This window comes from Euprymna scolopes, chromosome 23, assembly GCF_053919585.1.
Source record: "Euprymna scolopes isolate OS-2025 chromosome 23, ASM5391958v1, whole genome shotgun sequence".
Lineage (NCBI taxonomy): Eukaryota > Metazoa > Mollusca > Cephalopoda > Sepiida > Sepiolidae > Euprymna > Euprymna scolopes.
This window is the reverse complement of record NC_136504.1, coordinates 71,382,062-71,402,578: the sequence shown is the minus strand read 5'-3', so window position 1 is coordinate 71,402,578 and position 20,517 is coordinate 71,382,062. Positions and strand designations below refer to the sequence as shown.

Genomic DNA, 20,517 nt, shown 5'->3' with positions numbered 1-20,517 from the left:
GTAGATTCCATGAACAAAGCTTCTTTCTTAGAACCGTACGCCTGTGGAACTCTGTACCGTCAGCGTGCTTCCCGCCTGACTACAACCTGGACGTCTTCAAGTCCAACGTAAACAAATTTCTGATGATCCGCCCCCTTAAGTAGACATTTTTATTAAACCCCCTACTAATGTACTGTGCATACAATAACCCTTATCCCTGAGTGGCTTCCGGGCCTTGATAAGAGGTGATCATCTTGTAAAATATATATATATATATATATATATATATATATATAAAGGAAAAATGTGTATATAATATTTACAGGTGTCATTCAACTGTAGGTTGACTGCCATTTCCTCTTGGAGGAGAATGTTGGAATTTTTTTTGTACCAATAATAGTACATCCCCCCTTGTTTACATTTATTATTTATATTGTGGTTCTTGTATTTGATTTTTTTTAGTTCGTATCTCTTATGATTCTTATTTTGGGTTTGTACGGAACTCACTTTTATTTGATGAAAAGGGAAATGCTAGCTCCTTGATGACGTCACGAGCCCAGCGCAAATTTCGGTCTCTTTTTGGTTACAACTTACGGTTATCCTGACGCTCCGCACTCCTTTGTTTACCTCGGAAGTGACATCACACAAATCTTATAATACGGATGGCTATAATTGTAAAAATAATTTGTTTTATTTTTGTTTCATTTTGAGCTCCTTTTTTCTCCCGTTTGTTTTTGTTTTCTACAATTAATAAACCAGTTTACAACGGAGAATTTAACTTGTTTTTTTTTCTCCCATTTCTTATTTTGAGCGGAGAATTTATTTTATTTTTATTTTGAGCTCTTTTTCCGATCCGGCGTTACCTTTTATAGGTACTCCTGCAATTTACGACCCGAGCTATTTTTAACACTATTATTTAGAAACCTATTATTTAACATGTAACTATTCTGTACTTTCACCTAACAATTAAATTAAAAAAAATATTGTGAAACTTGAATTTAATTTGAAAATACTATTAAAAAATAGCGCGGGTAAAAAAGGAGCTCAAAATGAAAGAAAAATAAAACAAATTATTTTTACAATTTGTGGTTAAATACAATGACTCCACAACTCAATCTTCACTCTTCAATCCTGCAGTCCAATGCACTTCTGACAGCAATTGCTTCTGCCAAACAAAAAAGACACCCTCTCTCCCAAATACAGGCTTTTTATAGGACAAAACCGTCCAAAGTTATTTGCATACTCTTCCCATGATCTCTAGTCTATAAATAGACGCAGTGACCATTCTCTTCTTCTTCTTTCACTCTCTGAAGCGGGCGTTGCCAGTGGTAAAAGGTTTGCACAATTTTTTTTTTTTTTTTTTTTTTTTTTTTTTTTTACTACACGCCCCTATGATCATTAAAGATCATTTACATCTCATAATCCCGTGTCCAGATCGGCGCATTGCGTTCTCTTTGCGGTCTCTGCATCGGCACCGATTCATCTTCATCACTCCCTGGCTCAGTACCACCATCCTCATCACCTAAATGAACCACACGCCTTAAATCTAAAACATGTCGTGGCATTCCATTGACACTTAAGTTGTTTGGAGATTGCACTCCTGTTATCACTCCTCTTCCCCACTGCGTTGTGCATCGGGCATTAGGCGGTTTCACCCAAACTTCTTCTCCTATTTGGATTCTGGCTGGTCCTTGATCATTAATTTCCGGTGACATGTCTCTAGGATGTCTCCATTCGTAATTAAAGATTGCTCTATGTGGCACTGTGTCATCTCTTTGCCCGACCTTAGGGGACATGTTGTACCAAAATGTGGCCTCTTCAGGCGATATTCTTCCTCTCTCAGCTATTGCTTTCACGGTCCGATGATGTCGCTCCACAATGCCATTTCCTCCAGGTCTGTAGGCTGCCCTGTAATAACTTTTAATCTTCCATTTTTTTAGCATCGTCTGAAAGATTTCTGAGCGAAAAACAGTGCCGTTGTCCATTATCACCTCCCTTACTAGACCTCGTTCAAGCATCACCTTTTCTAATTCAGTTGCAACTGCAGATGCGGCTTCCACTCACAGTTACTTCCATATCGCCAGTCTACTTGGCCCACAATCAATTATTGATAAGTACGCTCCCCCTCGGTAGTGTGCTATGTCAATAGCTAGTCTCGTCCAGTTCGTTAAAACTCCAATTTCCCCAGAATTATGTATATTTGGGGCAGGATCGATCGATTGACACCGAACACAGTTCTTTACTATCATCTGAATTTCTTCCCGTTTTACATTCGGATCCACTTGCCTCACCAAATATAATGTTCTCTCCACTCCCATGTAATGCATGTCATGCAACTCTTTAATTTCTCCAATTCCAAGACAGCATATCGGCGCCTCCTCTTTCTCAATTAACCACTGTTTTTTTATCCGTGTTAGCGCATCTGCCTTGTTTCTTTCAGAAGGCACAAACACTGCTTTTATCTGCAGTTTCAATTCAGACATCAACTCTCTAAGCATCCCTAATCTCCGCTTTATTATCACTTCTCCAGCACCCTTTGTTCGTATTCTGCCACTCTCCTCCACAGTAGAGTTCACCCAACTGAGTACAGTGGCTGAATCAGTTCTTATTTCAATATTTGTCAGTCTCCATTTGATAGCCAAATTGACACCCTTTAGAACAGCATCTAATTCAGCTATGTTAATGTGATTAAAGTCATCACTTTTCCTCAGCCAAGTTGCATCTTCCGCCACCACACCGCCAATCTCGACAACCACGCCAGTTGCAACATTGCTTGCATCACACCACACGACTCCTGTGCTCACTTCAGGTATGTGCCAAGCGCCATTAACAGGGTCTTCTTTTTTCACCTCAGCTAGAACCTCCTGCATCACTTTCATGGTTCTGCAATCAACGTTTTCTTCCCAATCCACTCCATTTGCTCTTCTTTTCACATAACTGCATGCTAATCGCAGCCATCCAGCAATTGGATAGTGCCCCAATAATTTACCACAGATCGAAAATAGCTCCCGCCTACTAATTTCTCCTCCCATCTCTGGGATCTCGTTGCCTCTCCTGAACATTAGTGCACCCATCTTATTTTTCATAAGCTTAAGGCCCAGTGCCGCTCCTCCGTCCAGGGATTCCGGAGATTTTGCTGCTAACCCAAACCCCTTCAAATGTTCCACAACTTCCTGTGTCGATATTTTCGTTACGTCTATCATTATATCATCAATGTATGAATCAGTGGCCTCTTTCGTCCTACTTCCTTTCTTTAATACTGTTTTTAAAATGGCTGTCATAATCTTTGGTGCGACATTAAGTCCGAATCCTAATCGTGTTAGGCAATAGGTTTTTCCTTTATAACAGACCAGCTGGTACTGCCATAGTTCCTTTGCCACATGTAGTTGCAAGTAGGCAGACTTAAGGTCCACTATTGCGCTCCCTCCTACCAACTGTCTCCACTTTCTTATCTTTTCATCACATACATCTATTGTGTCGCTCCTGTATGACACGCCACAAAACGGTTCAACTCACGAAAGTCGAACACTGGCCTAACTTTCCCTTTTGTGGCCTGAAATACTGCCATCAATGGCAACACGCCTTTTCTTTCTCCTTTCCATGGTAACAGAATACCATCCGATATCCATCTTTCCACCTCTTTCTCGAATTCTAATTTCTTATCGCCTTCCAGAGAGTTTTTATAATATTGGACTTTGTTCTGCAATACTGGAGGCTCTCCCTTCCATGTCCATCTTACTGTCCATTTATCTCCATCGAAGTTTGCTTCAAAGTCTTTATCCTCGATTTTGCAAACATTCAGCTGATGGGCAGCCATGGCACATTGTATATCTCCAAACTTCACTTTGGCTTTCTTTATAGTTACACCTCCCAGCTCATTAATCACGTCCATTCCAATTATGACGTCGATCCCATCAACGATGTGATTCATCAAGATTGCCCTCACCTTTACGTGCATTCCACAGACTTTTATCTCCACTTGTCTGGCTCTTTTACATTCTATATTCCTCCCATCAACTGCTTTCACTGTACCGCTCCTTCCATATCCCTTCAAAAGTTTGGAATTGATTAAAGTAGTGGTGCACCCAGTATCGACAAGTGCAGTCATTACAGAATCATTCACCTCTACTTCTATTATAGTAAGAGGCCAGTATCGCGCCTTCATTTCATTGCTAGGGTAGCTTGCGGCGCAGAAGCTCCCCCTTGCCCGTTTCCCTGAATCTGAGGACAATATCTCGCAATGTGGCCAAATTTACCACAGTTGTAGCATGTTGCCCTGGCCCTAGGGATCTCTGTGCAATCTTTTTTTAGGTGCGGTCCTTGACATCTAAAGCACTGAAGGCTTGATTCTTTCTTTCTCTTATTAGTCTCATTAGTTTGCGCACTTGCGGCCAACGTCCGAGTTTTTTACGACTCTTTTGCTGACTAAAAGCTGTGCAGTCGGTATCAGTTTGCTGACATCCATTCTCTCTATGTTCGGTAGCTGCTGTAATGCCACAGATACATCGTCTGGGAATCCAGTTATGAATGCCAGTTTGGCTGTATGTTCCAGCCCTCTTCCCAGATATCCCGCCAGTCCAGCCAATCTTTTGATTTTATTAGCATAAACATCCACCGATTCTCCTGTCCACTTGAATCGTTGCAGTTTTTCGTATGCCTCAAAAGGCCCCTCAGTGAAGGCGGTCACGAGTCTCATCTCTATCAGTTCTGCATCTTCTTGTTCTGCATTATTCATCTCAAGATAGAGAGCGAGTGCATCTCCCTGCAAAAAAAGTGGAATAAAACTGGCAAGGTCTGGCACATGTTGAAGCTTAGCCACCAGTTTTACTTTCTTTATCCATCCGACTACATCACCTTCTCCACTAAAAGGTGGTATCACATCTTTTCCCAATCTCAACATCCCAGATTCCATGATCTGTTCTTGGCCGGAATAGCTTGTGGTTAAATACAATGACTCCACAACTCAATCTTCACTCTTCAATCCTGCAGTCCAATGCACTTCTGACAGCAATTACTTCTGCCAAACAGAAAAGACACCCTCTCTCCCAAATACAGGCTTTTTATAGGACAAAACCGTCCAAAGTTATTTGCATACTCTTCCCATGATCTCTAGTCTATAAATAGACGCAGTGACCATTCTCTTCTTCTTTCACTCTCTGAAGCGGGCGTTGCCAGTGGTAAAAGGTTTGCACGATTTTTTTTTTTTTTTTTTTTTTTACTACACAATTGTAGCCATCCGTATTATAAGATTTGGGTGACGTCACTTCCGAGGTAAACAAAGGAGTGCGGAGAGTCAGGATAACCCAACTTACTTTATTGTGAATAAAATCTCTTCTTCGTTTTGAAACAACACCTTTATATTTTATTCCCCCCCCCTTTTATTTCATGCTTTCATTTTTTTTTTCAGGCTAGTTACTTTCGCGTCGAATTTACCTGAAAGAGGATAAATTTCCGACAGTGGAGATAGATGAAAGTGTCGTAACGAAAAGAAAATACAGTGAGGGCGCATGATACAACATAAGTTTTATTTATTTTAAATTCTAATTATTTGAACTGTTTATTTTTTTAAAATTCTAATTATTTGAACTGTTGAATTTTAAAAAATTCGGTATACCAAAAATTCTAATTATTTGTGAAATTTATAAGGGGGCAAAAAAATACTAATTATTTGAACTGTTGGGTTTTTATTACTGTACACATAGATTCGAAAAAGTTTGACAAAAAACAAATATATAACAAATAAATGTTATCAAAGGTAAGATAAGTTACTTTTCTTCCAAACTGGATATATTTTTCGTGTTTTTATTCAATGTAACATGTTTATTCAGCTCGAAAAACATACAGTGTTTACCGATGTATTGGAAAATTCAAAATGGCGCCCGACTTTTTCTTTAATACAGTAAGTTTGGGAAAAGGTGTTATAAATAATAAACTAGACAAAATACTTTTAAAAACCCACCGAATATATGTCAAGCTATGCCACGGTAATATATATTGAGCGAGTTTCTAACAGTATTTTGTCTAGTTTTATATTTTGTTTTTTTTGACAACTTTTTCGAATCTTTGTGTACAGTAATACAAACCCGTAATTTTTTGCCTCGACACTGCTTATCAGACGGCTTTTCCTCAAACTCAGAACAAGGCGAGACGTCGGGAACCTATCCATACAGGTTAACCCAAAACTTTATCGTAAAAAATCTTAAATACAAAAAAATTTTACAACAAAAAGAATGAAAATAACACAAGTTACTCGGAAAGCGTGTAAAAATCGAATTCACGTTTTCACCGGTGTAGATATTTGACATGTACCCCTCTCTTAAAAGTACCGGGTCGGCCTGTTGTGCTGGCCATCTGTGCAAATTTGCCGGCGCTTCACCCCCCCCCCCTCACTTCCAAAAAAAGACAACAAACGAAAAAAAGCCTTAGTGTTTCATGGGCGATTTTTTAATTTAATTTTATTTTTTTTAAGTTTGAAACACAAGCCGAATATCCAGATACGCTACTACAGAACACCGACCACTTTAATTTGTTTTTTTTATAGGTAATTGAGGTCGCTGACAACAAATCTGATAGTCAAACTTGGGGCAAATTTACCGTTTGCATGGTATTTACCCCTTAACCCATGAACTACTTTCCACCATTTTGCAGCTTCCGTTTACGCTACGCGCGTGCGCTGCAGCATGAACGACGGCTTGCTTCTCCTGGCAAACTGCCTTCTCACATGGCATACCAATCAAAAAATTACGGACTGACATTTTTTTTTAATGACTTAAAGAAAAGTACAACAAATTGGGTGACTTTTTTTTTTTTTTTTGTCTCGCGTAGTTTTTAATGTGGTTTACAAAAACATAAGCACCAAACATCTTTGTTTTTGATTCTTTTTTTGCGGGAGGGGGATTCAATTATAGAACTTATGTGGCTTAATAGGTGCTTTTGCAGTTTAGTTAAACGTTTTTCCGTGAGTAACGCAACGCACCGACATTTACCAATTAGAACACCATTTAACATTTTCCGAAGATTTTACTGTGTACATTGGGGGCACGAGCGCGGGGGTGGGGGTGGATGTGATGTTGGGGCGCGCGTTAAATGTTAAATGGTGTTCTAATTGGTAAATGTTGGTGCGTTACTTTTTGAAAATTTGAAAATTCTACGTTCCAGGTAAAAAAAAAAAAACAAAAAAAAAAACAGATAAATTACCCCCCCCCCCTACTCCAACTTGGAGTGCTTTCCTTTTCTTGTTTTATTTCTTTTTCAGCTAATTTTAAATTTTCCACCCAAAAAGTGCTATAATGTATTTTTGAAAATTAGAAAATTCTATGTCCTGGAAAAAAAAAAAAATCCCCTCCCCCCAACGTAGTTTGCTTGGTGAAGCCGTCGTTTATGCTACAGCGTGCATGCACGTAGCATAAACGGAAGCTGCAAAATGGTGGAAAGTAGTTCATGGGTTCAGGGGTAAATACCATGCAAACGGTAAATTTGCCCCAAGTTTGACTATCAGATTCATTGTCAGCGACCTCAATTACCTATAAAAAAACAAATTAGAGTGGTCGGTGTTCTGTAGTAGCGTATCTGGATATTAACCCACAAGCCTAGTTGTTAACTTAGAACAACAAATTCTTCAGGGTTTAAATGTATTGTAATGTTTTTATTGGGGTCAAAAAACGTTTTTCAGCCACCATATTACTTCCTGTTTACTTGCCTCCCCACGAGGGCAGAGTTAGACACAGGGTCGGTATTTAATGAAGAGAAGCATTTATTACTAAAAAACGAAATGGTGAAATATAAACTCAAGGTAAAAAAAATAAAATATAAACTAAAGGTAAAAAAAATAAAAAATAAAAATAGCAAAACAATTCAAAGAATTAAAGACAAGATTCCGCTTGTAAAATATTTTTTCTCTTAGAAACTCTTTCGCTTCCTCATAACTTTTCTAAAATTGGCTCATGCTTTCTATATCAATAATGGTAGAAACACTGGTGTCGTATTGTCACGTGACCTAATTTCAGATTTTTCAGAACGAGGCTCGTCTGTGGGACCTACTTATCTCAGCTGCACCCTGATCAGAAAAGCCATAAAATCACATTAATTGCTTTATTTTTCAGATTACCATCCAAATTTAGGGTTAGTAGTAGAAAAGGAGCTGGCTTTTATGACTTTTTTATTTTTTTTTATTTTTACATAGGCGTCACCACTTATCAAGGCCGATAGGCCACTCAAGGATAAGGGTTAAAGAGTGTAGAGTAGTCAAAAGGACAATATAGTAATCGATAGTAATGGAAGTTCGGTAAATTTGTTAACTTAAGTGGAACGGCTCATTAGAAACTTGTTAACGTTGGACTAGAAGACAATCATATTATAGACAGCTAGAAAGCAGGAAAACGGAAGACAATTCCACAGGCGTGCAGTTCTAAGAAAGAAGCTTTGATCATGGAATCTATGTTTAAGTTTAGGCACAGATAAAGAGTGGGGGTAATTATTGATAATGTTTTCAGCTAGACGAGTGTTTCTTGTGAAAGTTTGGCAAGGAGGTACCATAGATTGAAGCCCAGTTGAACACTTTCCATGAAAATAACGATAAAGCAGAGATAAACCCGCAACATCTCTTCTGTGAGATAGAGGTTGTAGCAAAGAGAAAAGGACATCTCCCACCAGGCCAAAAAGTCTATTTTGAACCCTATCAAGACAGGACAAGTCTTTTCTAGCAGTTCCTGCCCATATGTGGCAACAGTATTCCATCCTTGGACGTATCTGGCTCTTATATAGATAGAGATTTGCATCAGCAGTGAGATATCTACTGGATCGATAGAAGGATCCGACCATTTTTCCAGCGGCCTTGGCAACAGATTTGATGTACGTATTCCATTTAAGATCCAGAGTAAAGGTCAAGCCCAGAAGCTTGTCAAAACTTGAGGCCTCCTGAAGACGAGAGCCATTCATTTTAATTAATACCAGATGGGGATCAGAACGTTGATGATGTAAAGATAGAAGCTTGGTTTTAGATGCATTAAAAGTAACGAACCACTCCTTTCCCCATTGTACAACGTGATCAAGATCAGAGGAGAGAGAATCGGAGAGAACTTGGTCGTTTACTGTCTTAGATGTGCTACCATAGATGGTAGTGTCGTCAGCAAAAATGTCTACAAATGATGTAAGGATGTGGTTTGGAAGATCATTAATGTAGATCAGGAAAAGAGTTGGGCCAAGGATGGACCCCTGAGGGACTCCAGCATTAATACTGTGAGCTTCTGATTTTTGCCCATCAACTACTTATGAACCTAATCACATATTTTATACTAGTTTGGAACATTAACATTCCCAAAATTTAAAACAAAGTTGGTTTCATGTCCTTAAAACATTGTCTGATCAATGAAGTGTGATTATTTTGCGTTGAATTTATATACAAAACTTATTGTTTGGTGTTTTATTGTATTTTACCACTTTTTTCGAGCTGTTTACATGTAGAATAGAGAATCGTTTTTTTTTTTTTTTTAGGTGTATTAGAATATAAATTGGATTTTTTAAAATAATAAACATGGTTTTTCATACGTAATTTTATGTTTATTAACTAGATTCTTGTAAAAATAAACTTAATTTTTATTCTTTAGAAAACAATATTTTTCCGGTATGCCACACAAAAAAGTTAGTTTACTTTTAGGAACAAAACATTGACTTCAGCTCCGTTGTTGGATTAAAAAAAATAAATGTGTTTTTTTATATGTAATTTTATGTTTATTCGCTAGATAAACATTTACAAATAAGTTTTTTTCTGTAGAATATTTTTTTATTACGAAATAAATTTGGCATACTTTTTTGTGCAAACCAAAATGGCAGATTGAAATCTGGCATCTTGGTGTGCTGGCATCCCAAAAAAGAATTACAAATTTTTTTTGTTAAAATTATTTTCGAAACTGATCTTCCACTCTAAATAATAGAAATGACTTTCTGTCAAGTTTTTTAAGGGTTTCACGCATAAAAGTAATATTTAATTGGGGATTTAACTGAGAGTGTTAATCTATAAAATTATCATCATCATCATCACCATCATCATATTATTATTATTATTATTATTATTATTATTATTATTATTATGATCATCGCTTCGTCCATTATCATGCTGTGCATCCCTAAAAAGGGAAAGTGGAATATTCCAAATAAAAATTGTCACCCCTTAAAAGCAAAGTGGAATATTCCAATTCCTAATAAAAGAAAAAAAAAAATTTGTGTCGCTGTTGAGGCAAAGCTAATAAAAATGATTTGTTTTTCTTGGCCTTTTGGCTAAAATCAAAGTGTAGTGTCTGTTCTTCAGATGCTACATTTCAATTTCTTCTCTCTTAGTGGAGGAGAAATCCTTTGCGACTAAGACAATTTTTTTCTCCACATTAAAAACAACCCTGATGTCTAAATCTGTCCCGTAGGGAGGCATTGTGAATAGGTACTACGTTTAATGTAACAAAGTTTTAATATTACAAAAGTAACTGGGAAAAGTAATTTCTGGTTTAATTACAAAATGCCCTGGAAATGTCCCTTCTGATTAATTATAAAATGCACTGAAAATGTCTCTTCTGATTAATTATAAGATGCCCTGGAAAATGGCCCTTTTGATTATTTTTTTTGTTTGTTTAGTTGCCTCCCCACAAAGACGGAGTTAGACATGAGGTCGGTTAAAAATGTTTTTGGAAACCAGCTCCCCAAAAGGGGTACTCTGGTCAAAGCATGTGGACCCGACCTCATCCCAGCTGTGCTATTAAAAAAGTGCTCAGCCGAAGTAGCTCCAGTTCTCTCCAAACTCTACAACAAATGCCTTAATGAATCTTGCTTTCCGAGCTGTTGGAAAACTGCTTCTGTAGTACCAGTATTCAAGAATTCTGGCGAAAGAACTGACCCATTAAATTATCGCCCTATTAGCCTCCTCCCACTTTTTGCCAAAATATTTGAGACCTTAATTAACCATGCTCTAGTCCAGCACCTTACAGATGCTAAACTTCTGACCGACCATCAATATGGATTTAGACAAGCCCGTTCCACGGCAGACATCCTCACTGTAATCTCTGAACGCATATACCATTCACTGGACAAAGCGGGAGAGAGAAGAGCGGTAGCTCTAGATATATCTAAGGCTTTTGACAGGGTATGGCATGAGGGTCTCCTCAGGAAGATTAGATCTTACGGTATCACTGGTAGAATACTTAACGTAATTAAATCCTTCTTAGATAAGAGAAAAATCCAGGTTGTCCTCGACGGTCGTACATCTAAACAATATGATATAAATGCGGGAGTGCCCCAAGGATCTATCCTGGGACCTCTGCTGTTCCTGATATTCATAAATGACCTCCCCGACAAGATTGCCTCTGAGATGGGTATATATACTGATGACACCACACTCTATAGCAGGCACGACAGGAAAACAAAGGAACATATATCTAAAGTAATGGCAGAAACACTAGAGGATGACCTCCAATCAGTAGTGGAATGGGGACAAAAATGGATGGTAACGTTGAATGCCACCAAGACAAAACTGGTTTCATTCAATAATTACAAGAAACCTTCTCTACCACCTATAGCAATGGCCAACGACTCTTTATCTGAGAGTACGTCTCTCAAGCTCCTTGGCCTAACGTTCACTGGAAACATGAGTTGGAACAGTTACATCGAGGGCATTGCCAGGGCCGCTGCAAGAAAGGTGGGCTCTCTCTACCGTGCTAGAAAACTTTTAACACCCGAAAGTATCCTGTACCTCTATAAGGCCACTATTCGCCCATGTATGGAGTATTGCTGTCATATTTGGGCCGGTGCATCGGCTACTAGTCTCTCGCTCCTTGACAAGGTTCAAAAGAGAGTCGCAAATCTGATAGGCCCTAAACTGGCATCAAAACTTCAGCCTCTGTCCCATCGTCGAAACGTTGCATCCCTCTGCCTGTTCTACAAGTATTATAATGGTGAATGCTCTGAAGAACTGCAAGCACTTGTGCCCCCACGACGTGAACACCCTCGACAGACCCGACAAGCTGCTAAATCCCACCCCCACACTGTAGAGATCCCTAGATGTAAAAGATCGTTCTACTCCAGTAGTTTCTTCCCCAGAACTGCTAGACTTTGGAATTCCATTCCGGGTCACTGCTTCCCCAACTGTACTGACATGCATAAGTTCAAGTGCAACGTGAACCAACATCTTGCTGCCCTAATCCCTACATAGTACCCCAGTAGATGTTTCCCCTGATAGTAGCCCCCTACACCAAAGTGGCAATTTGCCTTGTTTGGGGTGAAAATGTAATAAAAAAAAAAATAAAAAAATAACAAAAATAAAAATTGTATTAGTAATGAAGGATTTCTCCTTCATTAACCAAGACCAAAAAAGGGTGGATTTAAGTCACTGGAATGCTGAGACTGATACTACACTCAGAAATTCATGTTGAAGCAATGGTTGCCTAATCTCTGACCATGTTAATGTTTTTATGCATTAATTTCAAAAAGCTGCTGAAACAGTTTATGATTTAAACATTACTTTATTTCAAGTATATTTTAAACAGTGTGGTGGGGGATATAAAGTCAGTCCCGGAAATTACTTAAACCGTTTACAATTTAAACATTACTTTATTTCATGTATATTTTTAACAGTGGGGTAAGTGATATGAAATTAGTCCTGGAAATGGGTAAAACCGTTTACGCATTAAACATTACTTTACTTAATGTATATTTTTAACAGTGGGATGGGGATATGAAGTCGGTCCCAGAAATAGCTGCAACCATTTGCGTTTTGGACATTACTTTATTTAATGTATATTTTTAACAGTAGGATGGGAGATAAGAAGTTGGTCCCAGAAATGGCTGAAAAAGTTTACAATTAAAACATTACTTTATTTCATGCATATTTTTAACAGTGGTGTGCGGGATATGAAGTAGTCCCGGAAATGGCTGAAACAATTTACTATTTAGACAGTGCATTATTTCATGTATATTTTTAGCAGTGGGTTGGGGAATATGAAGTCAGTCCCGGAAATGGCTGAAACAGTTTACGATTAAAACATTACTTTATTTCATGTATATTTTTTAACAGTGGGTGGCGGACATGAAATCAGACCTGGGATTGCATGTGATAAGCACAAATATATACTAGCAGAAAGCGTCACTCAGTATTGAATGAGATAGGTGGAAAACATATAGTAGCAGAATACCCAGTGTTGCCCGGGATCAAATGAGATAGGTGAAAGATATATACTAGCAGAATATGCGGCGTCACCCGGGATTGGATAAGATAGGTGGAACATATATACTATGAGAATACCCGGAATTGATTGATGTGTTTGTAATTAAATAATCATCCCAGGCAATATATCACAGTTATTATTTAAGTAAGGGGGAGCGACATAGTGGGTTTAAGTTATGAAAATTATTGTCAAAATTAGTAACATATCCAAGAATTATGAAAAATGATGAAATGTGAGTTATTTGATTGGTGTGTTTGTAATGAAATAAAAAGCCTAGACAATATATCAAAGTTCTTATATTAGTAGGAGGTGGGCATAATGTGGGTTTTTAATTATAAAAAATGATTACCGAAATTAGTAACATGTCCAAGAATTATGAAAAATGATAAAATGTGAGTTATTTGATTGATGTGTTTGTAATGAAATAAGCAGCCCAGCAAATATATCAAAGTTATTATTTTAGTAAGGAGAAGGCTATAAGGTATGTTAAATTTATGGGAAATTATTGTCGAAATTAGTAACATATCCAAGAATTATTAAAAATGATAATATGTGATTTAATGAATTAGTGTGTTTGCAATGAGATAATCAGACTAGACAATATATCAACGTTATTATTTTAGTAAGAGGGCGATAATGTGGGTTTAAAGGATAAAAAATGATTGTCGAAATTAGTAATATATCCAAGAATTATGAAAAATGACGAAATGTGAGTTAATTGATTAGTGTGTTGAAATGAAATAATCAGTCCAGAAAATATATCAAACTTATTATTTTAGTAGTGTGGGATTATTAATGTGAGCAGAAAATATAAAAAATGATTGTCGAACTTAGTAACATATCCGAGAATTATGGAAAATTATACTATGTAAATTAATAAATAGTTGTGCTTTTTATGAAATAATCGGCCCAGACAATATATCAAAGTTATGTTTTAGAGAGAGTGATGAGGATGGTTTACATTATAAAAATATTGCTGAAATAAATAAGATATCCAAGAATAACGAAAAATGGTGAAATGTGAGTTAACTAATCTGTGTGTTCATAATAAAATAATCAGCCCAGACAATACATCAATATTATTATTTATGTAAGGGGAAAGGCAATAAGGCGAGCTAAAATTATGAAAAATTATTGTCGAAATTAGTAACATATCCAAGAATTATGAAAAATAATGGAATGTTAGTTGATTGATTGGTGTGTTTGTAATGAAATAATCAGCCCATACAATATATCAACATTACTATTTTAGTAAGAGAGGGCGATAGGGATGGTTTTAATTACAGAAAGATTATTGTAGAAATTAGTAACATACCCAAGAATTATGAAAAATGATGAAAAGCGAGTTTATTGATTGGTGTGTTTATAATTAAATAATCAGTCCAGACAATATATCAAAGTTATTATGTTAGTAAGAGAGGGCGATAAGGATGGTTTTAATTACGAAAAATGATTGTCGAAATTAGTAACATATCCAAGAATTAAGAAAAATGATAATATGTGATTTATTGCAATAATGTGTTTGCAATGAAATAATCAGACCAGACAATATATCAAAGTTATTAGTTTAGTAAGGGGGAGGGGTGATGGCGTCATTTAAATAATAAAAAATGATTGTCGAAGTTAGTAACATATCCAAGAATTATGAAAAATTATGAAATGTGAGTTAATTGATTAATGTGTTGTAATGAAAAAAATCAACGCAGACAATATATCAAAGTTATTATTTTAGTAAGGTGCAGCTATAAGGCGTGTTTAACTTAGGAAAAATGATTGTCGAAATTAGTAACATATCCAAGAATTATAAAAAATGATGAAATGTGAGTTAATTGATTGGTGTGTTTGAAATAAAATAATCAGCCTAGACAATAAATCAAAGTTATTATTTAGTAAAAGGGGAGGTGCGAAAATATGGGTTGATATTATGAAAAATGATTGTCAAAATAAGTAACATATCCAAGAATGAAGAAAAATGATGAAATGTGATTTCATGTATTAGTGTGTTTGTAATAAGCCCAGACAATATATCAGAGTTATTATTTTATTAAGGAGTGGGGAGATAATGTGGGTACAAATTATGAAAAATGATTGTCGAAATTAGTAACATATCCAAGAATTATGAAATGGAGGTTAATTGATTGGTTTCTTTGAAATGAAATAAGCAGCCCAGCAAATATATCAAAGTTATTATTTTAGTAAGGTTGGGCGATAATGTTGCTTAAAAATATTAAAAAAATATTGTCCAAATTAGTAACATATCTAAGAATGAAAAATGATGAAATGTGAGTTAATTGATGTGTGTGTTTGTAATCAGCCTATACAATATATCAAAGTTATTATTTTAGTAAGGTGTGCGAAATGGGGAGTTTACAAATGATGAAAAATTATTGACATAATTAGTACTATATCCAAGAATTTATTACATATGAAAAATGCCGCTGTGGAATTTCCACAGGTCCCGCTAGTTATTATTATTATCATTATTATATGCATCTTGTTTTTGTTTTTTACAGCAAAGCAAATCAGTTTAATAACCCACCAAATTTTAAAAATTAAAGTAAAACTTTAACTTCATTCATAGATAAAAGGCAGAGAATAGTTAACAAGTCCACACCCTCCTCATGTTAAAAAATATTTTTCTAAATAGTAGAAAATAGTTAGAAATTCGTCTGTAACAATGAGAGAGGGTGTTGTTAAATATTTTGTTCTTACATCGTTTTCTCATTTTGCCTACCAATCATCGACTATTTTCAACTGTTTATGAAAACTTTCAAGTAACATGTTGTACACTAATGACGAACTGATATAATCTGACTTTGTTTTAAAATCAAAATTAATCTTTTGTTGTCTTACAATTTTCAATCAATTACAAGGAAAACATTTGATAAAAAATACACACGGAAACTACCCAGGGGTTTATGTAATAATTTGAAAATTTACAAAACCCCCCAACAAATCTCTAATCCAATATTTATAAATTTTAAAAGAATCGGAATTGGAGCGGGAGCAGAATCAGGAATCTATTGGAATTGAAAATTTAGAACGGAATCAGTAATTATATCATAATCAGGAAAAAGTTTGGAATTGTACCATCACACACATATATATATATAAGTAAACAAAAAGGGAAAAACAAAGGGATAAAAACTATATACTAATATATATAGATTTATTCATTTATTTATCAGGGGTACACATTAATTAGGGGTGCTGAGTCAGTTGGGCTTTTATGCCATGGTATTTCGGAGCTTAGAAGGTAACATAATGGATGCAACATCTAATGATAGTCTCATTAGGAGTGAAATAAATTATTGAGGCTGTTTGGGGGAGTTATAATGGTTTCTGTGATATATGAGAAGTACAGTGTATTATGTAATGCATGTATGTATATAGCATATCTGTCATAGTAGGTTTAATGTATGTGGACAATGTGTGTAGTTAAATTCTCAGGGGGCATATGAGGTAGATTTGTTGAAAGAAGTTGCTCATTTAAACCTATGTGTGTATGTGTTGTAGGCATGGAGGGGGTTGACATTAAATGGGAGGTTTTTATGCTATGTTGGCATATTTTTTAGAGGGGGGTGTCTTAGATTATAACTGTGCTTAACCGAAATGTAAGTTATTACGAGTAGTAGTGGGAGGATTAATGTGAGGGGTGTAATTATAGAGTGCATAATGTTTAGATTTTAATTGAGTAAGATGATAAGAGTGGGAGGATAAAAATGCCAAGGGTTATGGAGTAGAAATATAAGAATTATAGAGTAACTAGCAGGACATGCTAACTGGCGTTGCCCGGTGGAAGCATGCCCCTCTACTCTCATAGAAAAATTGAAAGTATGGTTGTTGTTGTTGTTGCCCAACAACCAACCTCCTCATGTTAAGAAAAGTTTTTGGAAGACACCCCAAACCTCCTCATGTTAAGAATGGCTTTCAGACTAGTCACCAGCAACATTCCCATGTTAAGAACAGCTTTCAGACTGGTCACTGTCAACATTCTCATGTTAAGAATGGCTTTCAGAATAGTCACCCCATTTTGGTAGTGTGGTTGACTGTCAAAATAGTTGGCATAAATTTAACTTGAATAGTTGCTGTCAAGATCCCCATGCGCAAATACTATGAACCAAGAAATAAGTTAGGGGGTGGCAGTGTCAGTCGGATATAATTAGATTTGATCCTCGCCTGTGCATACTAATCTGGCGGCCAATGATATAAAGTGCATAATACAGGCTTTATATGTAGAAAACTAATTGTATCCCGCAAATATAAATCAGATTTTCTTAATCAGTATTTTAAAGGAAAGTGTGTAGGTGGATATAAGGTAAAAATTTTGCACCCCAACCAAAAACGCTCTATAATCATCCCCCCCCCCTCGTAAAAACAGTAAAATACTGTTGTTGTTGTTATTGTTGCCCAACCCCCAAGCCTCCCATGGTAATAACCGCATTCGGAACACACCCCTCAACCTTCTCTGGTCAGCCGCCACACCCCCATATTAAGAATGGCTCTTGGAATAGACACCCCATCTTGTGAATGGGAAGAGCTTCGTTCAAATTTGCATGACGCTGAAACCAAACATTTAAAAAAAAGTTTTATATTCAAAAAGTAAAGGTCCCATTTACTAACATTCGTTCATTTAGTCTAAATTTTGGACACTAAAACAAACATTAAAAAGTGAAGTTCGTCTCATTTAAGATTTGTTCATTTAGTTATCTCATAAATTTGGACGCTAAAAACAAACATTAAAAAAGTGATGTTCGTCTTTTTTAGTAAGATTAGTTTAATTAGTTTTGGATGCTAAAAATCAACATTAAAAATGTGAAGTTTGTCTCTATTAAGATTTGTTCATTTATTAATGTCAAAATTTTTGGATGTTAAAAACCAACATTAAAAAAGTGAAGTTCCTCTCGTTCAAGATTTGTTCATCTATGTGATAATTTTGGACTCTAAAAACAAACATAAAAAATATAACGTTTGTCTTGTTTACTATGATTCGTTCATTTAGTCATGTAATAATTTTGGACGCTAAAAACCGTTAAGAAACCCCCTCCCCATAGAAGAACAAACCCTCTTTTCTATTTATTTAAAAAGAAAATACAATTTTCTTTTATATGGGTTGTGGAATTGCGTTCACTAGCAAAAGATCTAGCTAATTTGCATATGCTTTTAAACATTCATTTTAATTAATTCCGTATTAGTTTTTTCGGTTTGCAATAACTCTGTCAATTTCAAGTCTACAGACTCGAAATTTGATAGACAGGCTACTGAGATTTGGGAAAATCTTTGTAATCCGTTTTCGGCCAAAAATTTGGCTGTTAAGTGGTCAAAGTTCAATGATTTGACCTTTGAGAACTCTACCAAATTCCTCCGACAATTTTGAGTATAAACACTTGAAATTTTGGATATAGGTTCCTTGGACATGGATGTAACTTAATAATTTGATTTGAGCCCAAAACAGTAAATGTTAAGGGGTCATAATAGGGGTCAAAGTTAAAAAAGATTCACCTCTGCGGTCTCTACCAAATTACTCAGACACTTTCTTGTCTAAACATTTGAAAGTTTACATAAAGGGTATTCACAGATAGGGCAAGCTTTTTAATTGGTTTGGGTTGAAAATTCTTAGTTACCAATATATAAATGTGTGTATGTATGTATGTTTGCATGTCTGCCTAAAACTTTCGACAGAGGCGACGGATTTTACCAAGATCAGTATTGTTTTGAAGTTTGACCATTCAGACGACAAATATCGAAAAATTGGCTAAAATCATTAATATCTTCACTTTCAACTGGGCACACTTCTACAGTGGTGGTTTCGTTTATTTTGCCGATATTTTTGAAAGTCACCCTCTTCTTTCGATTGTCTAGCCTTAATTTAAACGTAAGTCACTTTTGGTTTGGCGGTGGTCGTAACAACAAAGACGTCAGGTTTTTTTCCCGTTCTTTTCCTCCTTCGTGGTGCGGGTTCAAGCCGGCCTTCCTACTACCACTTTTTTTTTTTTTTTGCTCAACATACACATCCAAACACCAGGGCAATGCCGGGCTGAAATGCTAGTGTATCTATAAAAGTGAACGTGTCTGTGTGTGTGTGTATGTGTCTGTCTGTCTGTCTGTCTGTCTGTCTGTCTGTCTGGGTGTGTACATTTCCTTACGCAATAACTCTGTCAATTTTAGTCTACATACTCGAAATTTGATATACAAGGTACTGAGATTTGGGAAAATCTTTGTGATCCGTTTTCAGCCAGAAATTTGGCTGTTAAGGGGTCAAAGTTAAACGATTTGACCTTTGAGAACTCTACCAAACTCCTCCAACAATTTTAGTTCTAAACAAGTGAAATTTTAGATATAGATTCCTTGGACATGGATCTAACTAAATAACTTGATTTGAACCCAAAACAATAAATTTTAAGGGGTCATAATAGGGGTAAAATTAAAAAAAATTGACCGCTTTTTTTTTTTTTTTTTTTTTTTTTGCACAACATACATCTCCAAACACTCATGCAACACCGGGTTGAAATGCTAGTAGTAAATAAGTTTGGATTGATAAGAATAGTAAATTAATATGAAATAATTTTGGGTTTGAGATTAATAGTGAAGAAATAGTAAATAAGTTTGGATTGAGAAGAAAAGTAAATTAATATGAAATAATTTTGGGTTTGAGATTTATAGTGAAGAAATAGTAAATATGTTTGGATTGAGAAGAATAGTAAATTAATATGAAAAAATTTTGGGTTTGAGATTAATAGTGAAGAAATAGTAAATAAGTTTGGATTGAGAAGAAAAGTAAATTAATATGAAATAATTTTGGGTTTGAGATTTATAGTGAAGAAATAGTAAATATGTTTGGATTGAGAAGAATAGTAAATTAATATGAAAAAATTTTGGGTTTGAGATTAATAGTGAAGAAATAGTAAATAAGTTTGGATTGAGAAGAAAAGTAAATTAATATGAAATAATTTTGGGTTTGAGATTAATACTGAAGAAATAGTAAATATGTTTGGATTGATAAGAATAGTAAATTAATATGAAATAATTTTGGGTTTGAGATTAATAGTGAAGAAATAGTAAATATGTTTGGATTGAGAAGAATAGTAAATTAATATGAAATAATTTTGGGTTTGAGATTAACACTGAAGAAATAGTAAATATGTTTGGATTGAGAAGAATAGTAAATTAATATGAAATAATTTTGGGTTTGAGATTAATAGTGCAGAAATAGTAAATAAGTTTCGATTGAGAAGAAAAGTAAATTAATATGAAATAATTTTGGGTTTGAGATTAATACTGAAGAAATAGTAAATAAGTTTGGATTGAGAAGAAAAGTAAATTAATATGAAAT

At 35.5% G+C, this 20,517-nt stretch overlaps 1 protein-coding gene across 4 annotated transcripts in view; it reads left to right on the top strand.

Moving 5' to 3' along the window:
- Positions 1-20,517, top strand: part of LOC145245989 (uncharacterized) — a 325,168-nt gene that overhangs the window by 29,571 nt on the left and 275,080 nt on the right. Inside the window, exon 2 of one of the 4 annotated variants that reach the window (XM_080107786.1) lies at positions 5,387-5,476. The exons of 2 other annotated variants lie outside the window; for them this stretch is intronic. The gene's annotated coding sequence lies outside the window, so the exon portion shown is untranslated. Of the gene's footprint in view, positions 1-5,386; positions 5,477-5,709; positions 5,735-20,517 lie in introns of those variants that run through there. One more of the 4 variants, XM_080107787.1, reaches the window with a different exon arrangement.